This window comes from Odontesthes bonariensis, chromosome 20 (genome assembly GCF_027942865.1).
Source record: "Odontesthes bonariensis isolate fOdoBon6 chromosome 20, fOdoBon6.hap1, whole genome shotgun sequence".
Lineage (NCBI taxonomy): Eukaryota > Metazoa > Chordata > Actinopteri > Atheriniformes > Atherinopsidae > Odontesthes > Odontesthes bonariensis.
In genome coordinates this window covers 1,727,332-1,745,143 of record NC_134525.1, presented here as the reverse complement: position 1 = coordinate 1,745,143, position 17,812 = coordinate 1,727,332, and positions in this window count along the sequence as shown.

Sequence of the window (17,812 nt, the reverse complement as noted above, 5' to 3'; positions counted from 1 at the left end):
GCAGGCCATCCACCGTCTTTGTCATGTTGTTTGGATGTGATAAGCGATGTGTGTGTGTGAGTGTTGTTTCAGGCGTGCATCTACTGCACCAGACCCGTCTGTCCTAAGAGCCGCTTTATCTGACCCAGTTATTTTATCCCGCTACGTCATCTTAAAGTGTTGGACATACATTTGCGTTGTATGAGCAGAGTGTAACGTACAAACTAGGAACATAGATTATCTAGAGAACTACAGAATATGAATACATAAAGTCTAAGAATAAAGCCAATTTATAACAGTATATATGTTTATATCATTTTACAGTGCACAGTGAAAATGAGTACACCCCTGTTGAAAAGTAACATTTTGAACAATATTTTAATACACACACAAGTTATTCCCAAAACGTGCATAGAGTAAGTTTAATACAACATCTGTTGAGCTTACAACAGAAAAGAAAGGTCAATAATATAACTTAAATGACCTATTTGTCCATTTTTGTGAAATTATGCTGGTGCAAAAGTGAGTACACCCCTATGTTAAACTCCCTGAGAATGGGCCGTGTTGGCCCGAAATGTCATGAAATGAAAAGGCATTAAAAGGGAGGTCATCGTTGTGCGTTTCATCCTTGCCTTACTTTGAAATTTTACATTTTGAGTCTGCACCAGGCTAAAAGAGACGTGTGTGAGATTTGACTGAAATCCTATGGAGAGTATCATGATCTGCTTCAGTAGTCACAGTACATGTTGACAAGCATGTTTCTTTTGGTGAAATTCAGCTTCCTACTGTTGATGGCATCCATACAGCCCCAAACCATGTCACTCCCACTACTATGCTTGACTTTAAGCATGGGGCACTTTTCTTTGTACAAATCACTTTTTACCACCACACAGGCTTGACACCATCGAAAGCAAATTTGTTCATCTTGGTGTCATCAGATCACAGGACATGGTTCCAGCAATCCATATCCTTAGTTTGTTTGTCTCTGATGACACCAAAATTTAGCCGAGCATTAAATTAGCATTGATTAGAGTTAAAAAATTAGTTAATTTAAATTGACTTTCCAAAAAAAAAAAAGCGGGAATACGAATAATAAATAAGGAAAATTTAGAAAATAGATAAGTAAAGAAAAAGAAAGTCAAAAGTCAATAGAAGGGAACTAACTAGTTGAAACAATGGATGTAACACCAACAATAACCATCAGCGCCAAACATCCTGAACATTCCTTACAAACTTCAAGCTTACAAACCAAAGGACAAAAGCAAAAAGAGACAGGAAAAGAGAGAGCTTGAATTAAAAGTTTTACATTTCTTTGAAAATGCAGAGCTATATCCAACACTGCCAGGAGCAGCAAACATACAAGGAGATTCTGAAATAAAAGATCATAAAATATCTCATGAACGTCCAGAACCACAAATAGCTACATCAAGCAGTCATGGAGCTCCTGAGCCAGACGCCGTCTGTAATTCAGATCAGGCAAGGGGACAGCTCCCACAATACCAAAAATCACCAGAACTGGCACCTCCAGTTCAAAAGGCATCTTCTGAAGAACATAAGAGTCCAACAGCGTCAGCACCGAGTTTGATAGAAATGACGCAGGGACAGTATGTGCCGTGGCAGACGCTCGACCTAGCAAGGCTGGTTGCTCGATTGCCGGACATTCACACAGGTGCAAGTAGATGGATAAGAGCTTTTGAACAAGAGACTGTGCATAAACTGTTGTCTGTTGGACACATTAAGGCAGTGTGGGCACTGTGTTTTGGAACTTCTACCATGGAGGGCATTTTGAGAGACAGTGAGAATGACTGGATGTTAAGCCACCGAGCTGATGGAACTGACTTTAATGCATATCGAGCTGCACTCTGGAGAGCGTTACGAGCTGAGTTTCCTGTGGGAGTGGACCTCGAAGCATTAAAGGGGAACCACTGTCAGGAACAGAGAGTCCAGCTGTGTACATTGCACAACAATTGAAGAAATGGAGACAAGAGTCTGAGGGAGAAATCGAGAAGAGCCCAGCTTGGGTGACATTGTTCAGAGTTTCCATCAAAGAGGCTCTGCCTGCCCCAGTTCAGGGGAGGCTGGAGGATGTGGTGGGGCTGAATTCAATGTCACATGGACGATTCCGAGACCACGTGGTGCATGCAGTAAACAAATACAGAAAAGAACTGAAACGGAATGAGCAGGAGGAGGATATGCAAAGGGAACTCGCACGGTTGCAGTTAGAAGAACTGCAAGCGAAGCAAGAGGTACGAAATGAGGCCATGACAGCGGGGGCCGCTGAACAGCCATCACAGGGGCAAGTCCATCGTCGACACTGTCAAAGGTCAAGAAGAGGTGCACCTGGAGGACGAAGGTCCTCGGGGGCATGTTGGGCCTGTGGCGAGAGGGGACACTTTGTTTACAGCTGTCCGAGAGCACCGAGAAACCCGAGTGTTCGGCAGGACCGTGGCCAGTCCCTGCGGGGCGGAGCAAGTGGCCCGGCAGGTCCAAGGCGTTCCTCTGGCAGAGGAATCCCAGTATTGGTTTACATTGACATATAGAGGTAAGAAGTACACTTACACCAGACGTACTCAAAAGGGTTTAAAAAACGCCCTCAGGTGCGTCATCATTACAAAACAAAACAAAGTTTTTAAGTTAAATGTGTCACGACTACTAAGTTTCTAAAACTTGAATTTAAATAGGTCACTGTTACTAGGACACAACAAAACAAAGTTTCTCAATTTAAAATTAAATGTGCCACTATTACGAAGTTCTAAAATTTGAACGGAAGAAGTTTCTAATTTAAATTTTAGCATTGATAGTCTGAATTAGAGTATCTATTTAGCCCATAGGGAATTACTGATATCTCTCCATCCCACTTGGAGGGAGTAAGAAAAGCGCCATGTCCAAAATAAATAAATAAATAACTAATGAATAAATAAATAAAATTAAAATACAACAAGTATGATCTTCTTTTGGGAGGATTATGCAATAAAATGCGCTTCCTCTGGAAGGAATTATGAAGAATCCAAAGATCGAAGGTTGAAAGCACAACTGGAGAGGACAACCGAGGCTAAGTTAGCCTTTGAAAATTTGAAACGAAATTAGCAAAAGTCATCCAAAACGGCCAACATTAGTCTATGAGAAGCCATTTTTTCTTATATGTCTCCAATAAAAACCATAAGATTTCAGAACTAATAAATCAGAGTAGGTATGTTGTGACTCGGGCAGGATGTTTGCAGGTTGTGCACCTTTTGACACGTCCAGATGTGAGAATACAGAAGTGTACTACATCGGATCCTGCGGATGTCATTCCACGTGAGTTCGAAGGAGAACCACATGGGCGTGTGTCAGAAGCTGTGAGATACATTAGACTGAGACCTGACTTAGTAGTAACTTCACTTGTGCAGGCTGATGTCACTTATGTTGTGTATGGATCATGTTGTGAGATCATTTGGGTGATCATGCAGGTTTTGCAGTTGTGAAACAGGAAGGTGGAAACTTTGTGACGGTGGAAGCTGAGAAGTGTGAACGGCCATGTTCGGCACAGTTGGCTGAACTGAAGGCACTAATGGAAGCATGTTGACTGGTGAAAGGTAAGGTTACGAATGTATACACAGATTCTGCATAGACTCATGATATTTGCTATTTGTTTGAAGCAGTTTGGAAGCAGAGAGGGTTCAGGAGGTCAGACGGAAGTCCAGCGCGACAGGAGGTCCAAATGAAGGAGCGGATTGCAGTCATGAAAATTGAAAATTGGCAGTGATACAGTGTCAAATAATCGTAAAGGTAACAAAATGGTTGGTAAAGGTAATAACGCGGCTGATGAAGCAGCGAAAGTAGCATCAAAGTGCCAGCTTGCTGTTTTGGCACCAATGGTGTTACTGGAGCCAGAGGTCGCGCCATCACAAGGATATTGGTTATACATATTGGATAAATAGTCGTAAATTTTTTTTGGTAAGAGAATTGATTCATCTGTTTATCATTCCATCAGAGATTAGCTCAAATAATGGTTAAGTGTTTGTTTATAAAAGTGCAAGAGGCATTCTGCAGCAGCTGCGAATCAAGCAGCGCTGTGGGGCCGTTTATCGTCCACAGAGTCAGGGGATGGTTGAGAGGATCAAAGGAACCTGGAAAGTGAAATTGAATTGAATCTGTGCTTCAACTAAAATAACTAGATGCTTTGCCGCTTGCACTAATGAGCTTTCGTATGCAGACTCATAGAGTCAGGCACTAACACCGCATAAAATGCTAACGGGTCGACCCAGGCCGGCACCTCAGTTCCCACTTGAGTAGGTGCAAACAGAGTGGACAGCTTACATGAAGCAACTAACTGCAGTCCACAGAACAATCTATCTACAGGAGGAGTTCAGAGACTTGAGTCTCGAACAGCTGGTTGAGAGGCCAGTGGTGCCGGGCGACCAGGTGCACATCAAAGTGTTCCGGAGGAAGTGGCTTGAGCCAAGACGGAAAGGACCGTACACAATGGTGCGAGCAACGTCAACAGCAGTTCAAGTGGAAGGTGGCAACACATGGTACCATTTGAATCACTGCACTAAGGTTCGGACTAAAGACACAGACGGAGTTAAGTCCGAGGGAAAGGATGAACGAAAGGAAGAGGTTAAGATTTCTGACACTGTGAGCATCCAGGTGTGGGTGTTGGCCGACAGCATGGGCTCAGGAGAACGAAGCCTGGAGATGTTGGACGGGATCCCGCAGACAGGAGAGGCTGGAAGGGTCCCGTGATGAAGCCACCCCGCAGGGAAGTAGCCAGCCTGGGTCAGATGAGTATGATGCAACAATACACACCCACTCAGACCATGCCACGCCACGAAGTTTGCCAGCAATACACACTAGAGCTAGTCGTGAAGAGGTATCTGCTAAGCTTGAATTTAAGGTCATGGAATAAACGATTTGAGGAAGTGTGGATCATGGGTCCGGTGGAGGAGACGACCAAATCACCGCCTCTGGACGCCACGACAAAGGGGCAATCTGGTAAGATCATGTCAGATCGGGTCAGAAGGAGTTGTTCACAATGGTTGTAAGAATAGAAAGATTTTTTTTTGGGGAAGACTAGGGGGACTTGATACCATTAGCACTACAGGACAGAATAATCATGTTAATCCAAGAACAGACGGAGTGTACATGCACAGGTAAAGTCGGGAAAACAGTGTAACTGTGGGAGATGGGTTAAGGCAGCACAGAATATGTGGTATAGATGGGCATGATACACTACGAGGGAACTGACAGCGACGGAGTGTCTCATATGCGCAGACGCTCCGGGGGCATTGCCTGTTGTTGTTCCAGAGCCACACACCTTCAGGGACTGTGCGGTGGTCCAGCAACGGGAATGCAGAGAAGGTAGGTTCACATCGGCAGAGGATAAATGGTTATTGTTTCCTATGTGTGGTATTAAATGCAGATTGATGTTTGGGCCAAATAAATTACGGAATTGTTTTCAAAATAAGGGAGGGCCACAAATTGGAGTCTTCTTGTGCTGAATTTAATCTGAGTACATCACAGGATGGGCCTCCCACTGATTATAGAGCAGATTACGATGGTGAGTTTGGATGCTTTTGGAACTCGCGTAGGTAGTACTACTGTTAAATGAAAACAAGATTTATTAGGATTTATTTATTTGGATCAAATTGTGAAAATATAGAAATGATCATTTTAACTCTATATCTTTTTGGGGATCAGACACACCCGATAGCTGAGAGTTACTGGATGTGTGGAGATGATGTTTTGTTAAATGTGCTACCCAACAGGTGGATAGGTCTTTGGGCACTGGTGAGGAGGAACACATCAGTTGTGTTAGTGTATGACAAGGTAAACGAGATGCGAGGGTTGGATGTGGAAAAAGGGAGAGTTAAAAGATCTAGTGATGGCTACATCAGGGATAAGCACGTTTACTTGGATGCTATATTACAGCCGAGAGGGATTCCCTTTGAGCTCAAAGCACGCAGGGAGATTGCAGCTGGATTTGAGTCTATTTTGCCGTGGATCATATTTAACAAAATGGGGAATGGACTAATTACATATAATACAACCGACAGGGAATTCTTAGCTACACGAGTGAAGGGTTTGCAGGCTTTGGAGAACAACTACATGAGACGAGTATGATGGCTTGGTAGAACAGACAAGTTTTAGAATGTATATTAGAAGGGAAAATGGTGTGTGCCAGATGGTTGGGAAAATGTTGTACATTTACACCCGGGAACACTGCAGCTGATAGAACGTTTACAACGGCCGTGAAGGAGTTCAGAGAACGGAGAGAGGAGCTAATACGTGATGCTGGTGGAGGTGAACGGTGGTGGACTGGTCTGTTTGGGATTTTGGGAGAAGGGGGAGCGATGACAGTTAAGGCGGGAATACCAATATTGTTGATAGTGAGGATGGTCTCCCTATTGGTGTGTTGCATTATACCCATTCTGAGAAGGTGTTTGCTGCAAGTGATGTTCAAACAAACAGTGGAAGGAATCAGGAGGCAGATGACCATGCGAGACCAGGTCTGAGGTCCAACGCATGGGAGAGCAGGTCAACGAATGAAGGTTATCAACGGACAGTTCACAAGTTTCTTTCTTCGAGGGTGGAACCAAGTATAGTCTGACAGGGAGAAGAGATGCTGAAGATCTCTTTGATTGGGAGTGATGTACTGGTGACCTCTCCTCCCAGAGTTAGCTTAGCAGTGCCAGACCCAGCCGGACGGATGTTCGGCCAGGAGCAGATGACACCAGAGCACAGGAGATGGGACGGGACTGGAGGAGCTGCATTACATTGCATTTTATTACTGTTGTTGTGTGATAATCCATAATTTTATGTATTGTACTTGATACAAAACGGTGATTAACTGATTTGAAGGTGGTGTATTCAGTCTATGTGTATTATCAATCAAAACTGATCACTGATATGTCCATTGCCAATTGTGTCAGTCAACTGTTCGGAGTGCGACCTCGGTAAAGTGGTCGGTCGCCAGTGGGGGGGGCCGTAGGTGAATTTTCCCAAGATAAGAACATGAGTTACGAAAGTAGCAGCCGGTGGGTTTTTCGCACCTATGCACTGCGAACAGTGGACAAGTGTGATGGCAATGTAAAACTTGTAGTGTTGTTGAAATCAATATCGTGTAATTTAATTTAATCATTTAATATGATTCGAGTAGACACATATATATATATTCCTTTTCATGTATTCAAAATGGTTCCGTTGATTGATATTGTAGAATTATTAGAATAATTTAGTGTTGATTATGTTAATTAATTCTTAATTAACTATGTGGGATGATTTTCTTTTATTTTAGATTATTTCTTTATTAAATCACTGATAAGTGATTTCAGGGGGGACTATGTGGGAGAAGGATGTCATGACATGCTCATGACTTCTGGCCTAGTTACATCCTGGGCCTTGTTGACTGGTTCAGAATATTGTTGATAGTTAGAATGAGTTGTTTCACATTAGGCACCTCCAGAGAGTGCCACGTACGCTTGTTTTGATAAGGACCAGCATAAAGAGAGATCACAGAAGGAAGACGGCGGACATTTTGTACATTCTGAATGCACGTTTTGCTGTGACGGTTTGTTCAATAAACTCCCCAATGGACGGCTGACCAACGCGGGATTCGACTCTAATTTCTCCACAACACCCTTAAGTTATCTGTCCTTAAGTTATCTGTCCTTAAGTTATCTGTCCTTAAGTTATCTGCTCTTAAGTTATCTGTCCTTAAGTTATCTGTCCTTAAGTTATCTGCCCTTAAGTTATCTGTCCTTAAGTTATCTGCCCTTAAGTTATCTGCCCTTAAGTTATCTGTCCTTAAGTTATCTGCCCTTAAGTTATCAGCCCTTAAGTTATCTGCCCTTAAGTTATCTGTCCTTAAGTTATCTGTCCTTAAGTTATCTGTCCTTAAGTTATCTGCTCTTAAGTTATCTGTCCTTAAGTTATCTGCCCTTAAGTTATCTGTCCTTAAGTTATCTGTCCTTAAGTTATCTGCCCTTAAGTTATCTGCCCTTAAGTTATCAGCCCTTAAGTTATCTGCCCTTAAGTTATCTGTCCTTAAGTTATCTGCCCTTAAGTTATCTGTCCTTAAGTTATCTGCCCTTAAGTTATCTGCCCTTAAGTTATCTGCCCTTAAGTTATCTGTCCTTAAGTTATCTGTCCTTAAGTTATCAGCCCTTAAGTTATCAGTCCTTAAGTTATCTGCCCTTAAGTTATCTGCCCTTAAGTTATCTGTCCTTAAGTTATCTGTCCTTAAGTTATCAGCCCTTAAGTTATCAGCCCTTAAGTTATCTGCCCTTAAGTTATCTGTCCTTAAGTTATCTGTCCTTAAGTTATCAGCCCTTAAGTTATCAGCCCTTAAGTTATCTGCCCTTAAGTTATCAGCCCTTAAGTTATCAGCCCTTAAGTTATCAGTCCTTAAGTTATCTGCCCTTAAGTTATCTGCCCTTAAGTTATCAGCCCTTAAGTTATCTGCCCTTAAGTTATCTGTCCTTAAGTTATCAGCCCTTAAGTTATCAGTCCTTAAGTTATCTGCCCTTAAGTTATCAGCCCTTAAGTTATCAGCCCTTAAGTTATCAGTCCTTAAGTTATCTGCCCTTAAGTTATCTGCCCTTAAGTTATCAGCCCTTAAGTTATCTGCCCTTAAGTTATCTGCCCTTAAGTTATCTGCCCTTAAGTTATCTGCCCTTAAGTTATCAGCCCTTAAGTTATCTGCCCTTAAGTTATCTGTCCTTAAGTTATCTGTCCTTAAGTTATCTGCCCTTAAGTTATCTGCCCTTAAGTTATCAGCCCTTAAGTTATCTGCCCTTAAGTTATCTGTCCTTAAGTTATCAGTCCTTAAGTTATCAGCCCTTAAGTTATCTGTCCTTAAGTTATCTGTCCTTAAGTTATCTGTCCTTAAGTTATCAGCCCTTAAGTTAAGTTATCTGCCCTTAAGTTATCAGCCCTTAAGTTATCTGCCCTTAAGTTATCTGTCCTTAAGTTATCTGTCCTTAAGTTATCTGTCCTTAAGTTATCTGTCCTTAAGTTATCAGTCCTTAAGTTATCAGCCCTTAAGTTATCAGCCCTTAAGTTATCTGCCCTTAAGTTATCTGCCCTTAAGTTATCAGTCCTTAAGTTATCTGCCCTTAAGTTATCTGTCCTTAAGTTATCTGCCCTTAAGTTATCAGCCCTTAAGTTATCTGCCCTTAAGTTATCTGCCCTTAAGTTATCTGTCCTTAAGTTATCAGCCCTTAAGTTATCTGCCCTTAAGTTATCAGTCCTTAAGTTATCTGCCCTTAAGTTATCTGCCCTTAAGTTATCTGCCCTTAAGTTATCTGTCCTTAAGTTATCTGCCCTTAAGTTATCAGCCCTTAAGTTATCTGCCCTTAAGTTATCAGCCCTTAAGTTATCTGCCCTTAAGTTATCAGCCCTTAAGTTATCTGTCCTTAAGTTATCTGTCCTTAAGTTATCTGTCTTTAAGTTATCTGCCCTTAAGTTATCAGTCCTTAAGTTATCTGCCCTTAAGTTATCTGCCCTTAAGTTATCAGCCCTTAAGTTATCTGCCCTTAAGTTATCAGTCCTTAAGTTATCTGTCCTTAAGTTATCTGCCCTTAAGTTATCTGCCCTTAAGTTATCAGTCCTTAAGTTATCTGCCCTTAAGTTATCTGTCCTTAAGTTATCTGCCCTTAAGTTATCAGTCCTTAAGTTATCTGCCCTTAAGTTATCTGTCCTTAAGTTATCTGCCCTTAAGTTATCTGTCCTTAAGTTATCTGCCCTTAAGTTATCAGTCCTTAAGTTATCTGCCCTTAAGTTATCTGTCCTTAAGTTATCTGCCCTTAAGTTATCTGCCCTTAAGTTATCTGCCCTTAAGTTATCTGTCCTTAAGTTATCAGTCCTTAAGTTATCTGCCCTTAAGTTATCTGCCCTTAAGTTATCTGTCCTTAAGTTATCAGCCCTTAAGTTATCTGCCCTTAAGTTATCTGCCCTTAAGTTATCTGTCCTTAAGTTATCAGCCCTTAAGTTATCTGCCCTTAAGTTATCTGCCCTTAAGTTATCTGCCCTTAAGTTATCTGTCCTTAAGTTATCTGCCCTTAAGTTATCTGCCCTTAAGTTATCTGTCCTTAAGTTATCTGCCCTTAAGTTATCTGCCCTTAAGTTATCTGCCCTTAAGTTATCTGCCCTTAAGTTATCTGTCCTTAAGTTATCTGCCCTTAAGTTATCTGCCCTTAAGTTATCTGTCCTTAAGTTATCTGTCCTTAAGTTATCTGCCCTTAAGTTATCTGCCCTTAAGTTATCTGCCCTTAAGTTATCTGTCCTTAAGTTATCTGCCCTTAAGTTATCTGCCCTTAAGTTATCTGTCCTTAAGTTATCTGCCCTTAAGTTATCTGCCCTTAAGTTATCTGCCCTTAAGTTATCTGTCCTTAAGTTATCTGTCCTTAAGTTATCTGTCCTTAAGTTATCAGCCCTTAAGTTATCTGCCCTTAAGTTATCTGCCCTTAAGTTATCAGTCCTTAAGTTATCTGCCCTTAAGTTATCTGTCCTTAAGTTATCTGCCCTTAAGTTATCAGCCCTTAAGTTATCTGCCCTTAAGTTATCTGCCCTTAAGTTATCAGTCCTTAAGTTATCTGCCCTTAAGTTATCTGCCCTTAAGTTATCTGTCCTTAAGTTATCTGCCCTTAAGTTATCTGCCCTTAAGTTATCTGCCCTTAAGTTATCTGTCCTTAAGTTATCTGCCCTTAAGTTATCAGCCCTTAAGTTATCTGCCCTTAAGTTATCTGCCCTTAAGTTATCAGTCCTTAAGTTATCTGCCCTTAAGTTATCTGCCCTTAAGTTATCTGCCCTTAAGTTATCTGCCCTTAAGTTATCTGCCCTTAAGTTATCTGTCCTTAAGTTATCTGTCCTTAAGTTATCTGTCCTTAAGTTATCAGCCCTTAAGTTATCTGCCCTTAAGTTATCAGCCCTTAAGTTATCTGCCCTTAAGTTATCTGCCCTTAAGTTATCAGTCCTTAAGTTATCTGCCCTTAAGTTATCTGCCCTTAAGTTATCTGTCCTTAAGTTATCAGTCCTTAAGTTATCTGCCCTTAAGTTATCAGTCCTTAAGTTATCAGTCCTTAAGTTATCTGTCCTTAAGTTATCTGTCCTTAAGTTATCTGTCCTTAAGTTATCTGCCCTTAAGTTATCTGCCCTTAAGTTATCTGCCCTTAAGTTATCAGCCCTTAAGTTATCAGCCCTTAAGTTATCAGTCCTTAAGTTATCAGCCCTTAAGTTATCAGTCCTTAAGTTATCAGTCCTTAAGTTATCTGTCCTTAAGTTATCTGTCCTTAAGTTATCTGTCCTTAAGTTATCTGCCCTTAAGTTATCTGCCCTTAAGTTATCTGTCCTTAAGTTATCTGTCCTTAAGTTATCAGCCCTTAAGTTATCTGCCCTTAAGTTATCTGTCCTTAAGTTATCTGTCCTTAAGTTATCAGTCCTTAAGTTATCTGTCCTTAAGTTATCTGTCCTTAAGTTATCTGTCCTTAAGTTATCTGCCCTTAAGTTATCTGCCCTTAAGTTATCTGTCCTTAAGTTATCTGTCCTTAAGTTATCTGCCCTTAAGTTATCAGCCCTTAAGTTATCTGTCCTTAAGTTATCTGCCCTTAAGTTATCTGCCCTTAAGTTATCAGTCCTTAAGTTATCAATCCTTATCTGCCCTTAAGTTATCAGCCCTTAAGTTATCAGTCCTTAAGTTATCAATCCTTATCTGCCCTTAAGTTATCTGTCCTTAAGTTATCAGTCCTTAAGTTATCTGTCCTTAAGTTATCTGCCCTTATCTGCCCTTAAGTTATCTGTCCTTAAGTTATCTGCCCTTATCTGCCCTTAAGTTATCTGTCCTTAAGTTATCTGCCCTTAAGTTATCTGTCCTTAAGTTATCTGTCCTTAAGTTATCTGCCCTTAAGTTATCTGTCCTTAAGTTATCTGTCCTTAAGTTATCAGCCCTTAAGTTATCAGTCCTTAAGTTATCAGCCCTTAAGTTATCTGTCCTTAAGTTATCTGTCCTTAAGTTATCTGTCCTTAAGTTATCTGTCCTTAAGTTATCTGTCCTTAAGTTATCTGCCCTTAAGTTATCTGTCCTTAAGTTATCTGTCCTTAAGTTATCAGCCCTTAAGTTATCTGTCCTTAAGTTATCTGTCCTTAAGTTATCTGTCCTTAAGTTATCAGCCCTTAAGTTATCTGTCCTTAAGTTATCTGTCCTTAAGTTATCTGCCCTTAAGTTATCTGCCCTTAAGTTATCTGTCCTTAAGTTATCTGCCCTTAAGTTATCTGTCCTTAAGTTATCTGTCCTTAAGTTATCTGCCCTTAAGTTATCTGCCCTTAAGTTATCTGCCCTTAAGTTATCTGTCCTTAAGTTATCTGCCCTTAAGTTATCTGTCCTTAAGTTATCTGTCCTTAAGTTATCTGCCCTTAAGTTATCTGCCCTTAAGTTATCTGCCCTTAAGTTATCTGTCCTTAAGTTATCAGCCCTTAAGTTATCTGCCCTTAAGTTATCTGTCCTTAAGTTATCTGTCCTTAAGTTATCTGTCCTTAAGTTATCTGTCCTTAAGTTATCTGTCCTTAAGTTATCTGTCCTTAAGTTATCTGTCCTTAAGTTATCTGTCCTTAAGTTATCAGCCCTTAAGTTATCAGCCCTTAAGTTATCTGTCCTTAAGTTATCTGTCCTTAAGTTATCAGCCCTTAAGTTATCTGTCCTTAAGTTATCTGTCCTTAAGTTATCTGTCCTTAAGTTATCTGTCCTTAAGTTATCTGCCCTTAAGTTATCTGCCCTTAAGTTATCAGCCCTTAAGTTATCTGCCCTTAAGTTATCTGTCCTTAAGTTATCTGCTCTTAAGTTATCAGCCCTTAAGTTATCTGCCCTTAAGTTATCAGCCCTTAAGTTATCTGTCCTTAAGTTATCTGTCCTTAAGTTATCTGTCCTTAAGTTATCAGCCCTTAAGTTATCTGTCCTTAAGTTATCTGTCCTTAAGTTATCAGCCCTTAAGTTATCAGCCCTTAAGTTATCTGTCCTTAAGTTATCTGTCCTTAAGTTATCAGCCCTTAAGTTATCAGTCCTTAAGTTATCTGTCCTTAAGTTATCAGCCCTTAAGTTATCTGTCCTTAAGTTATCTGCCCTTAAGTTATCTGTCCTTAAGTTATCTGTCCTTAAGTTATCTGCCCTTAAGTTATCTGCCCTTAAGTTATCTGTCCTTAAGTTATCTGCCCTTAAGTTATCTGTCCTTAAGTTATCTGTCCTTAAGTTATCTGTCCTTAAGTTATCTGTCCTTAAGTTATCTGTCCTTAAGTTATCTGTCCTTAAGTTATCAGTCCTTAAGTTATCTGTCCTTAAGTTATCTGTCCTTAAGTTATCAGTCCTTAAGTTATCTGTCCTTAAGTTATCAGTCCTTAAGTTATCTGTCCTTAAGTTATCTGCCCTTAAGTTATCAGTCCTTAAGTTATCTGTCCTTAAGTTATCTGTCCTTAAGTTATCAGTCCTTAAGTTATCTGTCCTTAAGTTATCTGTCCTTAAGTTATCAGTCCTTAAGTTATCAGCCCTTAAGTTATCAGTCCTTAAGTTATCTGCCCTTAAGTTATCAGTCCTTAAGTTATCTGCCCTTAAGTTATCTGTCCTTAAGTTATCAGTCCTTAAGTTATCTGTCCTTAAGTTATCTGCCCTTAAGTTATCAGTCCTTAAGTTATCTGTCCTTAAGTTATCAGCCCTTAAGTTATCTGTCCTTAAGTTATCTGTCCTTAAGTTATCTGTCCTTAAGTTATCTGTCCTTAAGTTATCTGTCCTTAAGTTATCAGTCCTTAAGTTATCTGCCCTTAAGTTATCTGTCCTTAAGTTATCAGTCCTTAAGTTATCAGTCCTTAAGTTATCAGTCCTTAAGTTATCTGCCCTTAAGTTATCTGTCCTTAAGTTATCTGCCCTTAAGTTATCAGTCCTTAAGTTATCAGTCCTTAAGTTATCTGTCCTTAAGTTATCTGCCCTTAAGTTATCAGTCCTTAAGTTATCTGTCCTTAAGTTATCAGCCCTTAAGTTATCTGTCCTTAAGTTATCTGTCCTTAAGTTATCTGTCCTTAAGTTATCTGTCCTTAAGTTATCTGTCCTTAAGTTATCAGTCCTTAAGTTATCTGCCCTTAAGTTATCTGTCCTTAAGTTATCAGTCCTTAAGTTATCAGTCCTTAAGTTATCAGTCCTTAAGTTATCTGCCCTTAAGTTATCTGTCCTTAAGTTATCTGCCCTTAAGTTATCAGTCCTTAAGTTATCAGTCCTTAAGTTATCTGTCCTTAAGTTAAGTTATCTGCCCTTAAGTTATCTGCCCTTAAGTTATCTGTCCTTAAGTTAAGTTATCTGCCCTTAAGTTATCTGCCCTTAAGTTATCTGTCCTTAAGTTATCTGCCCTTAAGTTAAGTTATCTGCCCTTAAGTTATCTGCCCTTAAGTTATCTGTCCTTAAGTTATCTGTCCTTAAGTTATCAGTCCTTAAGTTATCAGTCCTTAAGTTATCTGTCCTTAAGTTATCTGTCCTTAAGTTATCAGTCCTTAAGTTATCTGTCCTTAAGTTATCTGTCCTTAAGTTATCAGTCCTTAAGTTATCTGTCCTTAAGTTATCTGTCCTTAAGTTATCTGTCCTTAAGTTATCTGTCCTTAAGTTATCAGTCCTTAAGTTATCTGTCCTTAAGTTATCTGTCCTTAAGTTATCAGTCCTTAAGTTATCTGTCCTTAAGTTATCTGTCCTTAAGTTATCTGTCCTTAAGTTATCTGTCCTTAAGTTATCAGTCCTTAAGTTATCTGTCCTTAAGTTATCTGTCCTTAAGTTATCAGTCCTTAAGTTATCAGTCCTTAAGTTATCTGTCCTTAAGTTATCTGTCCTTAAGTTATCTGTCCTTAAGTTAAGTTATCTGCCCTTAAGTTAAGTTATCTGCCCTTAAGTTATCAGCCCTTAAGTTATCTGTCCTTAAGTTATCAGTCCTTAAGTTATCAGTCCTTAAGTTATCTGTCCTTAAGTTATCTGTCCTTAAGTTATCAGTCCTTAAGTTATCAGTCCTTAAGTTATCTGTCCTTAAGTTATCTGTCCTTAAGTTATCTGTCCTTAAGTTATCTGTCCTTAAGTTATCAGTCCTTAAGTTATCTGCCCTTAAGTTAAGTTATCTGTCCTTAAGTTATCAGTCCTTAAGTTATCTGTCCTTAAGTTATCTGCCCTTAAGTTAAGTTATCTGCCCTTAAGTTATCTGTCCTTAAGTTATCTGTCCTTAAGTTATCAGTCCTTAAGTTATCTGTCCTTAAGTTATCTGTCCTTAAGTTATCTGCCCTTAAGTTAAGTTATCTGCCCTTAAGTTATCAGCCCTTAAGTTATCTGCCCTTAAGTTATCAGTCCTTAAGTTATCTGTCCTTAAGTTATCTGCCCTTAAGTTATCTGTCCTTAAGTTATCTGCCCTTAAGTTATCAGCCCTTAAGTTATCAGCCCTTAAGTTATCTGCCCTTAAGTTATCTGTCCTTAAGTTATCTGCCCTTAAGTTATCAGCCCTTAAGTTATCAGCCCTTAAGTTATCAGTCCTTAAGTTATCTGCCCTTAAGTTATCTGCCCTTAAGTTATCTGTCCTTAAGTTATCTGCCCTTAAGTTATCTGTCCTTAAGTTATCTGCCCTTAAGTTATCAGCCCTTAAGTTATCTGTCCTTAAGTTATCTGCCCTTAAGTTATCAGCCCTTAAGTTATCTGTCCTTAAGTTATCTGCCCTTAAGTTATCAGCCCTTAAGTTATCTGTTCTTAAGTTATCTGCCCTTAAGTTATCTGCCCTTAAGTTATCAGCCCTTAAGTTATCAGCCCTTAAGTTATCTGTCCTTAAGTTATCTGTCCTTAAGTTATCTGTCCTTAAGTTATCTGTCCTTAAGTTATCTGCCCTTAAGTTATCTGTCCTTAAGTTATCTGTCCTTAAGTTATCTGCCCTTAAGTTATCTGTCCTTAAGTTATCAGCCCTTAAGTTATCTGTCCTTAAGTTATCTGTCCTTAAGTTATCTGCCCTTAAGTTATCTGTCCTTAAGTTATCAGTCCTTAAGTTATCTGTCCTTAAGTTATCTGTCCTTAAGTTATCTGCCCTTAAGTTATCTGCCCTTAAGTTATCTGTCCTTAAGTTATCTGCCCTTAAGTTATCTGCCCTTAAGTTATCTGCCCTTAAGTTATCTGTCCTTAAGTTATCAGCCCTTAAGTTATCTGTCCTTAAGTTATCTGTCCTTAAGTTATCTGCCCTTAAGTTATCTGTCCTTAAGTTATCAGTCCTTAAGTTATCTGTCCTTAAGTTATCTGTCCTTAAGTTATCTGCCCTTAAGTTATCTGCCCTTAAGTTATCTGTCCTTAAGTTATCTGTCCTTAAGTTATCTGCCCTTAAGTTATCTGCCCTTAAGTTATCTGTCCTTAAGTTATCAGTCCTTAAGTTATCTGTCCTTAAGTTATCAGTCCTTAAGTTATCTGTCCTTAAGTTATCTGTCCTTAAGTTATCTGCCCTTAAGTTATCAGCCCTTAAGTTATCTGTCCTTAAGTTATCTGTCCTTAAGTTATCTGTCCTTAAGTTATCTGCCCTTAAGTTATCAGCCCTTAAGTTATCTGTCCTTAAGTTATCTGTCCTTAAGTTATCTGTCCTTAAGTTATCTGTCCTTAAGTTATCTGCCCTTAAGTTATCTGTCCTTAAGTTATCTGTCCTTAAGTTATCTGTCCTTAAGTTATCTGCTCTTAAGTTATCTGTCCTTAAGTTATCTGTCCTTAAGTTATCTGCCCTTAAGTTATCTGTCCTTAAGTTATCTGTCCTTAAGTTATCTGCCCTTAAGTTATCTGTCCTTAAGTTATCTGTCCTTAAGTTATCTGTCCTTAAGTTATCTGCCCTTAAGTTATCTGTCCTTAAGTTATCTGTCCTTAAGTTATCTGCTCTTAAGTTATCAGTCCTTAAGTTATCTGCCCTTAAGTTATCTGTCCTTAAGTTATCTGTCCTTAAGTTATCTGCTCTTAAGTTATCTGTCCTTAAGTTATCTGCCCTTAAGTTATCAGCCCTTAAGTTATCTGCCCTTAAGTTATCTGTCCTTAAGTTATCTGCCCTTAAGTTATCAGCCCTTAAGTTATCTGCCCTTAAGTTATCTGTCCTTAAGTTATCTGCTCTTAAGTTATCAGCCCTTAAGTTATCTGCCCTTAAGTTATCAGCCCTTAAGTTATCTGTCCTTAAGTTATCTGCTCTTAAGTTATCAGCCCTTAAGTTATCTGCCCTTAAGTTATCAGTCCTTAAGTTATCTGTCCTTAAGTTATCTGCCCTTAAGTTATCTGTCCTTAAGTTATCTGCTCTTAAGTTATCTGTCCTTAAGTTATCTGCCCTTAAGTTATCAGCCCTTAAGTTATCTGCCCTTAAGTTATCTGTCCTTAAGTTATCAGCCCTTAAGTTATCTGTCCTTAAGTTATCTGTCCTTAAGTTATCTGCCCTTAAGTTATCTGCCCTTAAGTTATCTGTCCTTAAGTTATCTGTCCTTAAGTTATCTGCCCTTAAGTTATCTGCCCTTAAGTTATCTGCCCTTAAGTTATCTGCCCTTAAGTTATCAGTCCTTAAGTTATCTGCCCTTAAGTTATCTGTCCTTAAGTTATCTGCCCTTAAGTTATCTGCCCTTAAGTTATCAGTCCTTAAGTTATCTGTCCTTAAGTTATCTGCCCTTAAGTTATCTGTCCTTAAGTTATCAGTCCTTAAGTTATCTGCCCTTAAGTTATCTGTCCTTAAGTTATCTGCCCTTAAGTTATCTGTCCTTAAGTTATCAGCCCTTAAGTTATCAGCCCTTAAGTTATCTGTCCTTAAGTTATCAGCCCTTAAGTTATCTGCCCTTAAGTTATCTGTCCTTA